This window comes from Alosa pseudoharengus, unplaced genomic scaffold, assembly GCF_046254945.1.
Source record: "Alosa pseudoharengus isolate Yale_2024_CS ecotype anadromous, Long Island Sound unplaced genomic scaffold, YU_APseudo_1.1 YU_APseudo_1.1_scf_10, whole genome shotgun sequence".
Classification (NCBI taxonomy): domain Eukaryota; kingdom Metazoa; phylum Chordata; class Actinopteri; order Clupeiformes; family Clupeidae; genus Alosa; species Alosa pseudoharengus.
The window spans coordinates 27,675,915-27,689,225 of record NW_027468565.1 but is presented as its reverse complement, the minus strand read 5'-3'; the positions used below and the strand labels follow the sequence as shown (position 1 = coordinate 27,689,225).

At 40.7% G+C, this 13,311-nt stretch overlaps 1 long non-coding RNA gene across 7 annotated transcripts; it reads left to right on the top strand.

Annotated features, from left to right (window-relative positions):
• The first annotated feature begins 8,454 nt into the window (after positions 1–8,454).
• LOC143140590 (uncharacterized) lies at positions 8,455–11,544 on the top strand. 7 transcript variants are annotated; one of them, XR_012990667.1, is made up of 10 exons: positions 8,455–9,049; positions 9,394–9,516; positions 9,654–9,734; positions 10,015–10,122; positions 10,228–10,320; positions 10,427–10,468; positions 10,567–10,731; positions 10,825–10,917; positions 11,029–11,097; positions 11,199–11,544. It is a non-coding gene; the product is annotated as an uncharacterized LOC143140590 (long non-coding RNA). The 7 variants fall into 7 exon arrangements; XR_012990664.1 differs by having other exon boundaries at positions 9,389–9,516; positions 10,285–10,320; XR_012990669.1 differs by having other exon boundaries at positions 9,389–9,516; positions 10,228–10,245.
• Positions 11,545–13,311: the final 1,767 nt, after the last annotated feature.

Genomic DNA, 13,311 nt, shown 5'->3' with positions numbered 1-13,311 from the left:
TTTCGTGCTTGTGTCACAACTTCAGAACGGCTTGACGCACATGCTTCAAATTTGGTGTGAACATTTGTATGGACTCAATGATGAAGTCAAATGTCAAGGCCAAGCCCACCTTGAGTGTGATATCTCAAGAATGCCTGACGCACAAGGTTTTTTGGTAAAAGGGTTTGTATGAACTCAAAGATTAAGGGCCCTATCATGACATTCTAAAGTGCATCGTCACTCGTCAAAAGTCTATTCAAATTTAGTAGGATGTCCAGTTCACATTGGGAGGGGTTTCGTTCTCAAAAGTGGAGCGCATGGCGTAACAAGGTGTTCCTAGGTCTTTTAATCAGTCATATGGGTGTGTTTGGGGCGTAACATCATTTTAAACCAATGAGAATGACATCTGTCATTCCCTTTAACGGCGCAACGCGCGATATGTCAAATAAATGCATCGGTATTTTGGCATTCAACGGCGCATTTGAAGGAGGCTGCTTGCAAGACCGTATGGAATAGTCATTCTTAAACCATGCTTTACTAAAACCTAGCATAGCCTTCACGCATTTGCACTCGTCTATTATTTGAACTCATTGGCAAAGTGAAACTAACTTCACCAAGGAGTCAGTCAACGACAAGACAGTTATATGCAGTTACTTTCACTATTGACTGACAATGGGTTACCATAGAAAACATAGGCTGGAAAAAGCAACACTTACCCTAATGTTGCTCAAATGACTAAATAAAACAACATTTATCCTGCAGAGGAGTTGCTTATATCTCTTCAGCTGTGCTCCATACTTGTCTCTCGCCTCTCCCCTAATCACTTTTAACCGTCATTACCAATTTGCTTTATTCTAATTATTTTTACCATTGTAATCGTGCAATTTGTAATGCTTTGCATGGACGTGCGCTGGTGTGCGTTCATGAATGATAGAAGGATGGTGCGTGCACCTGCCAATATGACTGTTGACATGCGCTCTTAAAATAGCATATGAACAACTCGCCATTGACTTCTGACCAGGTTTAGGTGGTGTATGATAGCGATTTTTAGACAATGCGCCAGGTCCCTCCCTAGGTTGTTAATTGCCACACCCCTGGGCGCAATGCTTAAAAAATAAAGGTGCAAAATAACGAATTCAACTTCGCGCCAGTGAATAACGAACTTTACGCCATGCGCTGGTGACCGAAAATACAGCCCTAAGTGATTCAATGTTTTTTTTTTCAGGAATCTCCCCACCAACATTAACCCAGCAGCTTTCCATCCACTATTGTAATTTCTCTGGCATTACATTTCTAGTTTTGTCTACTATTATTGATTCCATTAAATTGATTATTTCAACTCAAAGTAAGAATGAGTTTAGAGGAATAATACTCAACACTCAACCAGCTATAAACAACAAATACCCCTTTGCTTGCAATATGTTTTATTCAATAGCCATAACATTATGATTTGGAAATAAATGAATGAAAGAAAAATAAAGTCCCTGAAAAAATTGTTGTTGTTGTCTCATCAGAGAAGCTTACATCCTTTTTGAGGGTGAGTATTTCTGAACTGCTCACTGAAATGAGAAAATAACTTTTAGTAATAAAAACACCAACTGGCACGGCTATGAAATGAATATCTGAAAAAAGAGAAAATAACAGAATACAGACCTGGTTACGAGTAGCCTCTTGCTGCAATTTTTGTTCGCGTTGTTGTCGCATATTTTCGTATATGTCCTTCTTTTGCTGCTGGTATGCTTGTTTTTTAGCCTTTTTCCGCTCCAATTTTTCTTGCTTTTCAGCCCTCTCCTTCTGCTTTTTCTCAGCCCGTTTAGCCTCCCACTTTTTCCAGGACTCTTCCTTCTGCTGCCATTTCTCCTCTGACCTCCGTAGTTCCTCTCTCTTTTGCCTCTCCCTCTCTGCTCTGGAAATGGGTGCATCTAGATACCCTGAACACAGAACAAAAGGTTAGTACTGTAGCTACACAAAACAACAGTGATCTTTCTGAAGATGTTGCATTTCTTTACAGACAAATTCTTCAGGGATGCACAAGTGAAACAGCATAAACATGTTGGATATCTTACATGGATAGAAGTTGTCGTCTCCCTCCTTCTCTTCTCTCTCATGTGTCCTACCAATTTTTGTCTGGTAGTAGGTTTTGACTCTTTTATTAACCCACCCCACCATTCTCCTCCTCACACTCTTGTCTTTCTGTTTAGTCTCTGCTTCCCCTGGAATCTCATCAGCTGAGTGAAGCGCTTTCAGTGAAGTATTTTCAGCCTGCTCCTCCTCATCCCTCACATCTGATGTGTGACTCGACTGACCCCAGCTTCCCAGGGATAGCGTATCTTCTGTGCAAACTTGAGCTTCATTGTCCTCCTCAACCTGTGCCAACTGACCTGCAGTTTCATTTGTTTCTGAGATTTGTTCCACCCTCTCACTCACTGTGGCAAATGCTGATAGCATGACAGTGTTTTCCTCCTGCTTGGGATCTTCTACCTGACAGGTCGGTTTTGGGTATTTTGTAGAAGGTGTTGGCTCAGTAACAGGCAGAGCCTTAGGTGACCGTTCAGGATTGTTTGGCTTCCCACGGCGGGATTTTGGCTTTCGATTAATTGTAGTAGGCTGGACGACAGGCTGATACAGTGGTCTAGAACTTCTCACCTTTGCAGGGTACGACGGGATTGCTCCTTTATCCATTGGCTTTTGGCATTCAGATCTCTGCCTATAGTGAACTCCACAAGTGACCTCCACATTTTCTGGGAATGGGGTCTTTACTGCCATCTTTTGTTGCTCTAGGTCCTGTTTTTCCATGTTATTTTGTCTCTGTTTTGTGTTTTGGAATTCAGATCTCTGCCTACTGAACTCCACAAGTTTATCATTTTCTGGGAATAGGGTCTTTTGTTGCTCCAGGTCCTGTTTTTCCGTTTTATTCTATCTGTGTATCTCTTTCTGTCTTGCAATCTCTTTCTCTTTCTCCATCTCTTTTTGTCTTTCAAGTTCTTTTTGCTTTTCCATTCCAAGCTGCTTTTCTATTTGTCTCTCTCTGTCTTTCTCTTTCTGCCTTGCAATCTCTTTCTCTCTCTCCATCTCTGTTTGTTGCAACAGTTCTTGTTGCTTTTCCATTTCAAGCTGCTCTTCCCTCTCTTTCTGCTTTTCTGCCTGGCTCTGTCTCTGAGTCTCTGTGTGTTCTTTGATGCACGGTGCCTTTTTCTCACACAGCTCTCTCTCTGTGGCTTTGCGTTCTGCCTCTGTCTGTCTCACCAGCTCTGGTTCTTTAGTCACTTGCATCTCTGCCTCCTGCCTCTGCTGCTTTTCAAGTTCTTGTGATTCCTCAAACTTCCTCTGACGATTTTGTCTACATTCACTCCTCTCCTCACTTTTGTTTTGATCCATCACTCTCTCTGTTTCAACATTTTTGTCAATATTTCTAAGCCTGTCATCTGATTTTCCTTTCACGTGCTGTTGTTCCACTTCTTTATCCCCATCTCTTTCTCTCTTGTTTTTCTTGACATGGATACGTTTCTTCTGAATAAATAGTTCTTCACCTATAACTTGCTGTTCTTCTTCCAAATTCTCTCTCCTTCCTTTCTCCTTTTTCTGTTTTATTTTATCGAACCAGTCCATTCCCTCATCTCCAACGTTCTTTGCCTCTTTTATTTCCGCTTTATTCACCTCAGTCAGTCTTTGTTCTTCAGCATCTGTTTGTGCCGCACGTCGTCCTCCTGCTCTCACCACAGTGCTTTTATTTGGTTCAGTTTGCTTCTCCAGCTCCTGTCTACTCTGCTCTCTGCTTTGTTGATGTTTCCTCCTGATCTCACTCCATTTGTCCTCACCTTTCTGACGGCCCACATCTCCAAGCCAGTCATCCTCCAGTTCCTCGTGTTTTCGCTCAGTTTCTCCCTTTCCCTCTGTGAGCATTCTTCTACTTGTTCTTCTTTGTTTTCTTTCTTCCTTGATCGTTATTTCACTTCCTGAATCCACCAGTTTCTCCTGTTTTTGTCTGATGTCTCCCAGCCAGTCCATCCCTTGGGTTAATTTGTCTTCTGTCTTCTGCTCTTCCTTTTGAGGTGTCCTGCAGAAATATCTGTTCCTCTTGCTGGGTGACATCTTCGTTTTTGTCTGCTTTTTGCCTCATGTCACTCAGCCAGTCCATCCCTTCAATGGTTGGTTTTCTCTCCTCATTTGATGTTATTTCTTCATTTTCTATTTCCATCTTCCTCACTTGTCTTTTCTCTGGATTATTTTCTCCCTCTTGCAAATCTCTCTCTGTATCTTTCTTTTTCTCCACCTTTTGCTTGATTTCTCTCATCCATTCTTTACCTTTGTCGATCACTTTCTCCATTTCTGTTGTTCTGTGTGTCTCCACCACTGTTGCTCTTCTTTCATTCCTCTCAGTCTCTCTCTGCCTTTCCATTTCCATCACTTTATTTTTGCTGTGCTCTTCTTCTCTCAGTTTCAACATCTCCTGATTGGCCTCTAGCTTTCTCTCCAGCTCTCTGGTCTTCTCCTCCCATTCCTTCTGTTTTTTCTCCTCATTTTCCCTCCATCTTTCCTCTTGTCTCTTTTTGTCCATCTCTCTCTCCATCACAAAGTTTTGCTCCATTTGTTCTCTCAGCTCTTGCTGTCTATTCTGTTCTCGTCGGATTTCTTTCTCACACTCATTTTCCAGCCTTCTTTCTTCTCCCACTCTCTCCCTCATAGCAGCCTGTCTGTCTGTCTCTTCCTCTGATCCAATATCCAGGGGTCTATGTCTTTCTTTTTCCATTTTTGTTTCACTGTGTCTCCTTCATGTGAGTTTTGTCCAAGTGTTCAATATGTTGAAGAGAGTTCCTCCTCTCTTCTCTGAGCCATTGCTCCCTGTTTTTCAAGTATTTGCTCCTTCTCCAAAAATTTTGCCTCAAACTGTTGGGTTTCTTCATCAAACTCTCACTTAGTGTTTCTCCATGTCTTTAAGCGGCATCTTTAGCTCATGCTTCTTCTTTAGCTCTTCAATTTGTGTCTCCAGTGCCTTCTGTCTCTGATACCACTCCCTTTCCTTATCTTTCTTCTTTTCTTCCTCTTGCTTCTTCTCTCTCTGCCTGATCCATTCTTCCTCTATCTCTCTCTCTTTTCCTCTCTCCTTCCCTCCAGCGAGAAGTTGCTTATCCTTTCTCTGCTGATCTCACTGGTGCCGATTCTCCCCATCTGTTCCTAAAATATAAAGTAATCCATATTATGTTTTAACAATCATATAGTCTGTGGCTTTAATATAGTAAATATATAATGATAACATACAGTATTGTACCACATCTTAACAGCCATTTTCTATCGCTATTGTTAAATGGCTTTACACTTACTTTGTCTGTCTTTGTGACTGGTTTCCCTAGGTGCTGCATGTCTCCCAGTAGCTTTCCATCTTCCAGGTGGGATGATCTTTCTCTCTGCGTCAGCCTCTCCATTTCTCCTCTCCCATCCTCACTCTCTTTGCTGATCCGAGTCTCTGGCACGGCCCCCTTGGCCTCCAGTCTCTGGAACTTTAAAAGTATCCTGTCCTGCTGTTCCCAAAATCTCCTCAGCTCAGTGAGAAGCCAGTTGGGCTGACCTTGGGGCTTGCTCAGAGCTTCGCTGCTCGTCATTTTCTCCAGTTGTTGTTGTTTCAGGCGCGACTGTCTTTCCTTCTCCCTCAGTCTCTGCTGCTGCTCTCTCTCATCCTCACTCATGTCCTCACTGTCCGAGGAGGTCCACACCTCAGCCTTGGCCTCCTTATCTTGCAATCTCTGGATCTTAAGATGAAGTGTTCCCTCCTGTTCTCGGAGCCTCTGCAACTCCTCAATCTCTTCCTTGGTCAGTCTCCAGGTCTGTTGACTGGTTGTCTTGGCCCACTCCTGCAGCACTACCTGTTTCAGTGTTTGCAGCTCTTTCTCCATCTCTTTCTCCATTTTTCTCCTCATCTCCAGCAGCTGTGCTGCCTTTTGTTGCCTCTTCACCTCTTTTTGCGTCTCCACCTCCATCTTTCTCTGCAGCTCTTTTTGCCTCTCCACCTCCATCTTTCTCTGCAGCTCCCATTCTTCCTGGGCCCTCATGCCCATCCTGTACCAGCCCTCCTCTGGCTGCCTCCTTCCCTCTCTGAGTCTCAGCAGAGTTCTCAGTTTGTTCCAGCATCCCCAGCAGTTCATGGACTCTTCGTCACTGTCAGATTGGTACTGCAGGTTAATGTCTACATGGTCGGCCACCTTGAACCTTCCTCTGTCTGGCAGGTCCTGGGCATAATCATATGTCTCCAGGTTGGAAGGAACTTTTAGTTGTTGCCTCTCTCTGTCCATTTGCCTGCCCTGCTTCTTGTTCATTGCCTTTGGCTTCACAGTATAGGCATGTGCTCGGCCCACACCACCCCTTTTGCCTCTTTTCGGTGTGTCTCAGCCCTGTAGGTGCAAAACGTTTCATGATGTTCAAATCCATGAAGTACCGTGCTAAAAAATCATGATGCTGAAATGGATTTTTCAATGATGATTGCAGTGATCAGAGTTATGTCACAGGGATTCATACCTTGAAGTAGCAACAGTGCTGTCATCCTCATTTGTGCAGATTTGATCAAAGGGTTCATTAACTGATCTTCCCTTCTTCAGTGATTGACAGAGCTCTTCAGGAAGTCGGCCATGGACCAACTGCACCAATTGATGTTGTTTGGTCCCAAATGAGAAATTACACTTGTTATTATCCACAAACAGACCCTAGTCAAATCAGTTATGTGCAAAGTGAAGATAAAATGAGACATTTTAGCCTGGTGCATTGCATTTCAAATAATTTTAGAAACGCATTGGTAGAGAGATTTTATGGCATACAGTAGCCTATGAAATAATCGTTTAAGTTAATTCCATTTCAATTTATGATCACCTACACCTAGACAATGATTTGGAGTGAAGAACCCTTTAATTTGTTTTATTGAGGAGCATAACTAATAATGCTAAGTCTCTAAATTAACAGAATATATCAAGGCCGTGCAAAGATGTCTGGATTTAAATGGCGTCATGCTCGTATATATTTTTTGTTACATAGCCCCTTTCAAACACAAAAAGGTTGACAACAACTCTCTCTACCAATCAGGGCATGTAGCACTGAACATGACAAAGGCACATTCAGTGTGTACAGTGTTTTGGACGACTGAAAAGCACATTTGAGCATATTATTTATGCATTTACAGTAAGCTATATATTGTACCAGTTATGTCAGATATCTCTATACAATGCACTCTGATACTGTCGCTGCAAAAGGCCTTGAGTTTTTTATTTATCACAATAGAATGTAGTGATTGGACACATGCAAGATGTGTGCTGTTGTACATGTGTTTGTGTGCAGCTGTGTGAAAGGTGTGAAGAGTTCTGGAAAAAAAGAGACCTCAGAAAATGCTTCATCCACTACACCGACATACTAGATGGTGCCACAACTCAGTTTTCCATGACCAGTGTCCCCTCTGGTGTGAATGTTGAACGGCTCAAGGTGACCTGAGAGAAAATTGGAACAGGCTCCTGTTTTCCAAGTCTTCATATGAGGGTTGCCTCTTCATTTAAATTGCTACCATAGGCAATGTTTTTGCCCCCTCTTCTGACCAAAAAATACATCCAAATTTTGTATAGGCAGTTAAAATAAGCTAATTGTCTAGCTGGCCTAGGCACCTATGGTGGATGGTGTTGGTATGTGTGGGTGGGAAGAATGTCCTCTGGCATGCAAGAGAATGACCCTCATGTGATTATGGGCTATATTTTGGGGCACCAGCGCATGGCGTACAGTTCGTTTTTCAGTCGCGCGAAATTGAATTCGGTATTTTGCACCTTTATTTTTTAAGCATTGCGCCCAGGGGTGTGGCAATTAACAACCTAGGGCGGGCCCTGGCGCGTTGTCTAAAAATCGCTATCATACACCACCTAAACCTGGTCAGAAGTCAATGGCGAGTTGTTCATATGCTATTTTAAGAGCGCATGTCAACAGTCATATTGGCAGGTGCACGCACCATCCTTCTATCATTCATGAACGCACACCAGCGCACGTCCATGCAAAGCATTAGAAATTGCACGATTACAATGGTAAACATAATTAGAATAAAGATATTACGAAATACTGTACATCTCATGATGAGTAGTTATTCACCATCATTTGCAAATTGGTAATGACGGTTAAAAGTGATTAGGGGAGAGGTGAGAGACACGTATGGAGCACAGCTGAAGACGCACTGTCACGAGATATAAGCAACTCCTCTGCAGGATAAATGTTGTTTTATTCAGTCATTTGAGCAACATTAGGGTAAGTGTTGCTTTTTCCAGCCTATGTTTTCGATGGTAACCCATTGTCAGTCAATAGTGAAAGTAACTGCATATAACTGTCTTGTCGTTGACTGACTCCTTGGTGAAGTTAGTTTCACTTTGCCAATGAGTTCAAATAATAGACGAGTGCAAATGCGTGAAGGCTATGCTAAGTTTTAGTAAAGCATGGTTTAAGAATGACTATTCCACACTGTAAAAATTGGATAGTTCCTTGAAGAACCTCAATGTTACTCCAAGAACCCAGGGGCTCTTCTGAGAACTCAAACGTGCCTTGATGCTCTTAGAGGTCTCTGCAAGAACCTTAACGATTTTTCAGTATGAAAGGAGGTTCCTCAAAGAACCCAATTTAATCAAGGTTCCTGGAGGATCTCCAGCTGAGAAAGAATAATTTTCTTGAATTTATCTTTTACAGGCCTATATTGCTGTGTAGCCTAGGCCTAACTGATTCAAAACATAGGCTAACCTAATCAGATAATATGATGCTAGGCCTATGATAGGCTATGACAACAAAATAAGAGTTTTGATGAGTAATCGCCTTAGTGTTTAATTGCGCAAAAGATCTGAAGCATTCAGCTACTTGTGTGGTGTTTTGTTAATTGTGTGTAATTAACTATTTTGAAAAACTAGACGAGCATAGTCTAGCCTACTGCCTATGCCAAAATAGCAGCAGAACACGGTCGGATAACTCCATGGGCGCACAGGTGTTGCTCGAGGCGATGACGTGCGTGTGGAATCTTCTTTAAAAATGGCAACAGAATTTGACAGTTGAGTCAACGTTACTACAGGAGGTGAGTGCAACATTTTGACAGCCCTATCTCAAGCTTTTTTAATGTTGACGTTTGTCAGAAACTATACCTTAAATGATACATATTCTACATATTAAATGGAAACGAGACGTTTTAACCATGACCTCATTATAGGCTATAGCATACAACTAAAGGTAAGATCAACGTGTCACCGTTCGTGAACGTTAACTTAACCTTAACTTTTTGTTAACGTTAGAGCTTAGCAGCCTTATTTAGCCTACCGTTAGTTTTTTTAAGTTATAAGATAGCATTATGCCTTGGCTTGTATGCTATGCTTAAACTGAATGTTAGCCAAATATTCTGTCTATTTTACTCCTTCAGCACAGACTTTTCAACTTCCCGTGTTTCCAACTCTCCTGAAATGAAAGCTAACATTAATGGAGGAAGTCCTGACGTTCATACTGCTGCACACAGATTATACAGGTCCTATTTGATTCAATTTCTATGTGGTAAGTGTGTAGCATGAGGTAGCCTACAGCTTTACTTACTGTTCTTCATTTGCATTCACGCAAAACAACAACCAGTCATTTCAATCATTAAGTCATTTAAAATATAGGCTACTGCATCTCTATGTTTAATTTCAAAGGTATCCAGTATCATGACCTTTGTGCTGCTGCTGTATCTAAGCACCCTTTCCTCCGGGATCGCACAGGACCAGGATATGCATGTAAGTAGATTATTAAAGTAATAAACATACAGTTAGGCCTACTGGCTGTAGTGAGGGTCCTTTTTTAGGGCACCTAACAAGTAGGGATAATGGGATGGGATATTCCTGTCAGGGGTATTCAGGTTGTTGTAGTCTGCTCACTTACAGATGCAATTGAATCATGTATGCCTATGACACTCTTCACTTCTGTTGGTGTGTTGCTTAACACCTGTATAAAACAGGCCATTGCATTTGAATTTTCCTTTAGGCTAATTGGTTTATATAACCTTTCATATTATAGTTGGTTGGGAATGCTAAAAACAAATTCAAGAAGGAAAGAATCCCACTGAGCCTTCCTGAAATTGGATACCATCGAGCAAAGTATGGGAAAAGGCAAAATTCATCACAGGCAAGTCACCTTTTCCTCACAAAGCAAAATGCATCTGTATCTCAAGCAGAAGCTTTCAGAATTACACTTCACTGTGATCCTTATTGCAGTTTACTTTGATTCCAGGACAAAACTCAATCCAATGTGAGGGAAACCACACTTATTTTTTTTCTATTCACACAGATACCTGCTACCCAGGATGCAAACACTGTAGTTCAGGTATGGTGTGTGTGTGTGTGTGTGTGTGTGTGTGTGTGTGTGTGTGTGTGTGTGTGTTCGTGCGTGCGTGTGCATATGTTCACTGATGATCTTTTTACACTGACAGGTTGTAGATGTTCTTGGTGATGAAAGCGTATCCAAATCCAATGTAAGTTTTCAGATGATGATTAAACACCATATATTACTACTTATTACATTTCTTTAACCAAATTGACCTTTACTTTAAATTGAATGTAACATTTACAGGACAATGAGACAAAAATGAAGGAGGAGTGTTAAAAAGTAAACCCTGATCTAAATACGATTGAAAACAGAATAAGGAGAACAATCAGTGACAGAGTGGCATTTATTCAACGCCACTCCACACAGGAAATCCTTACTGAATACCCAGCTTTACACCACATTTGAACTGTGAGTTAACATTTGGCATTTAGTTCACTGCAAATTATTTTTCAGATGTTCTTCTGCCAAGCAAACATGTAATTTGTTCTTATCTTTTTAAAGGTTTTCTCTGAAATTCAGCACCTGCATAACATTGACCTAAGTACCAATCTGCACTAAATCAGGCCTGTGAGGAGACAACCTACAAATACAAAGGTATTAAGAAGTTTGATTTACACTTCATGTCATTACTGCTATAAAACTGTATGGAATTACAAGTATGTTATTACTGCTATAAGACTTATCCAGTATATTGTTCAAATTCAGGACTCTTTGCAGCAGAGCGGCCATATCTGTTTGGGGACAATCCTGACAGGCTCATACGTTGTGGATAAGGTAAGAGTACCAGTCATTTGACACTGTTAGAAACTTCCCCTGCCAATGGGCTTGAATATCACCAATCCCCATTCTAAATACTGTTATTCTGTACTTTTCAGATATCCAAGACACCCACACCTACCCTATACATGAGAGGCAACCCCTTTGAGGAAGACACCACCATTACACTTTGCATGGACGGACAAGACGTCGTAACACCAGAAGATGTGTTGATGGGCATTGGAGCATTGCTAGCAGTTTATTTAATTTTCAATATGGAATACCCAAAGGCCGTGAACAAGACATTGTTGTTTTTACAGTCTATGTGTGATATTAAGACAAAAGAAAAAAATCCCCATTGCCGTATTTCGGATGTCAAATTTCATACTCTAAATTAAATACTCAATAGTTCAATCAATCATTTATTGACTATTTCATTTAGATTAGGAAGTTAATTGTGTTCTTGTTAATAGCATTGTTTAATAGATGTTTTCATTCATGCCTTCATCTATGTAGCCTGTGTATTATTTGTTTATTTATATATTTATTTATGTATCTATCTGTCCATCCTTTCATGTACAGTATTCCTAATATTTTGCCATTGACATGCTTTGACGCTTTTGATTAAATTCTTGCTTAAATACATCTGTTGTTTCATACATTTATCCCACATTCTAATAATAAAAATAATAATAACAATAAAGGTTAATACATTCTAATAATAATAATAATAATAATAATAAAGGTTAATAATAATGAAGGTTCTGTAATGAACTTCAAAAGGTTCCTCAAGCAACCTTTGAAAAGGTTCTTCAAAGAACCTTTCTTTGAAGGTTCTTCGAAGAACCTTTTGAGGTTCCCCCACAGTTTCAAATTGAAGAACCCCTAAAAGTTCCTCCAGGATCTTATAATTTTTACAGTGCATACGGTCTCGCAAGCAGCCTCCTTCAAATGCCCCGTTGAATGCCAAAATACCGATGCATTTATTTGACATATCGCGCGTTGCGCCGTTAAAGGGAATGACAGATGTCATTCTCATTGGTTTAAAATGATGTTACGCCCCAAACACACCCATATGACTGATTAAAAGACCTAGGAACACCTTGTTACGCCATGCGCTCCACTTTTGAGGACGAAAACCCTCCCAATGTGAACTGGACATCCTACTAAATTTGAATAGACTTTTGACGAGTGACGATGCACTTTAGAATGTCATGATAGGGCCCTATATGTCTGATGTCTATGTCTAAGTCCCTACGACAAAGTGCCTTGTGATTGTGCTGAAAACTACCCCATGGGGATTATTGAGCTGTCTATCTATCTCTGTGTTAGGGTGGCCAGCAAAAGGGTCAACTTAAAGGTGTTGGATATATTCATTCACTGGATTCACAATTTCTGAGGATGAATACAGTAAGTGGCATTAGTATAGGGTGGGCTGTGTGCTCTTTTTCTGCTCTCTTGAAAATAGCTTTTAGGACGTTTCCAGTCAGACTGTATAACAAGTTCCTTGATCTATGTTGTGTCTTGGGAGCTTTTGCCAACCTTTTGACACTCCCTCCGAGTGTTATGGCCATTTGTCCTGGCCTGTTCAAGCTGGCTCTTTCACACTTTGTATGGACCCACATGAACAGTTATGAACATTTATCAGGATTGTATCCTGATGTGACAGCAAAATAAAACCAGTCCAAAAAATGATGTGAAAATAGTGTTTATTGTAATTTTTGAGTAATAAAGTAAAAGTAATAAAAAATTACGATAATCAGATAGAATCATAAAAATGCCGATGTTTATAGACCTTCTGTATTGTCTGGAGCGCAGTCTTTCTGGGTATTTCTGAACTGCTCCCTAAAATAAGAAGAAAAACTTTAGTTTATAAAGCGTTATGAAGATTTGATCTCAAACATGTGTACATGTTAACTGCCATCAAGCAGTTGTTGCTCAGAAAACACTCTTCAAATGTGGCAAATTATTGTATATTATAGCTCTACAAAAATGAAGACTAATTACAAACCGTGTAAATCCTCTTGAACCCATGTCCTCGGCAAACCACAGTGACTCTTCCATTTCCTTTATTTCTTGTTTTTCCATCTTTTTCTTTTCAGCCCTTTTGGCCTCCTTCTTCTGCCAGGACTCTTCCCATTGTTTATTAACCCATTCAAAAACTCTCCTCTTCACACTCTTGTCCTTCTTTTAATAAGCTTTATTTGCCCTGCTCTCTGTTTCTGTGTCATT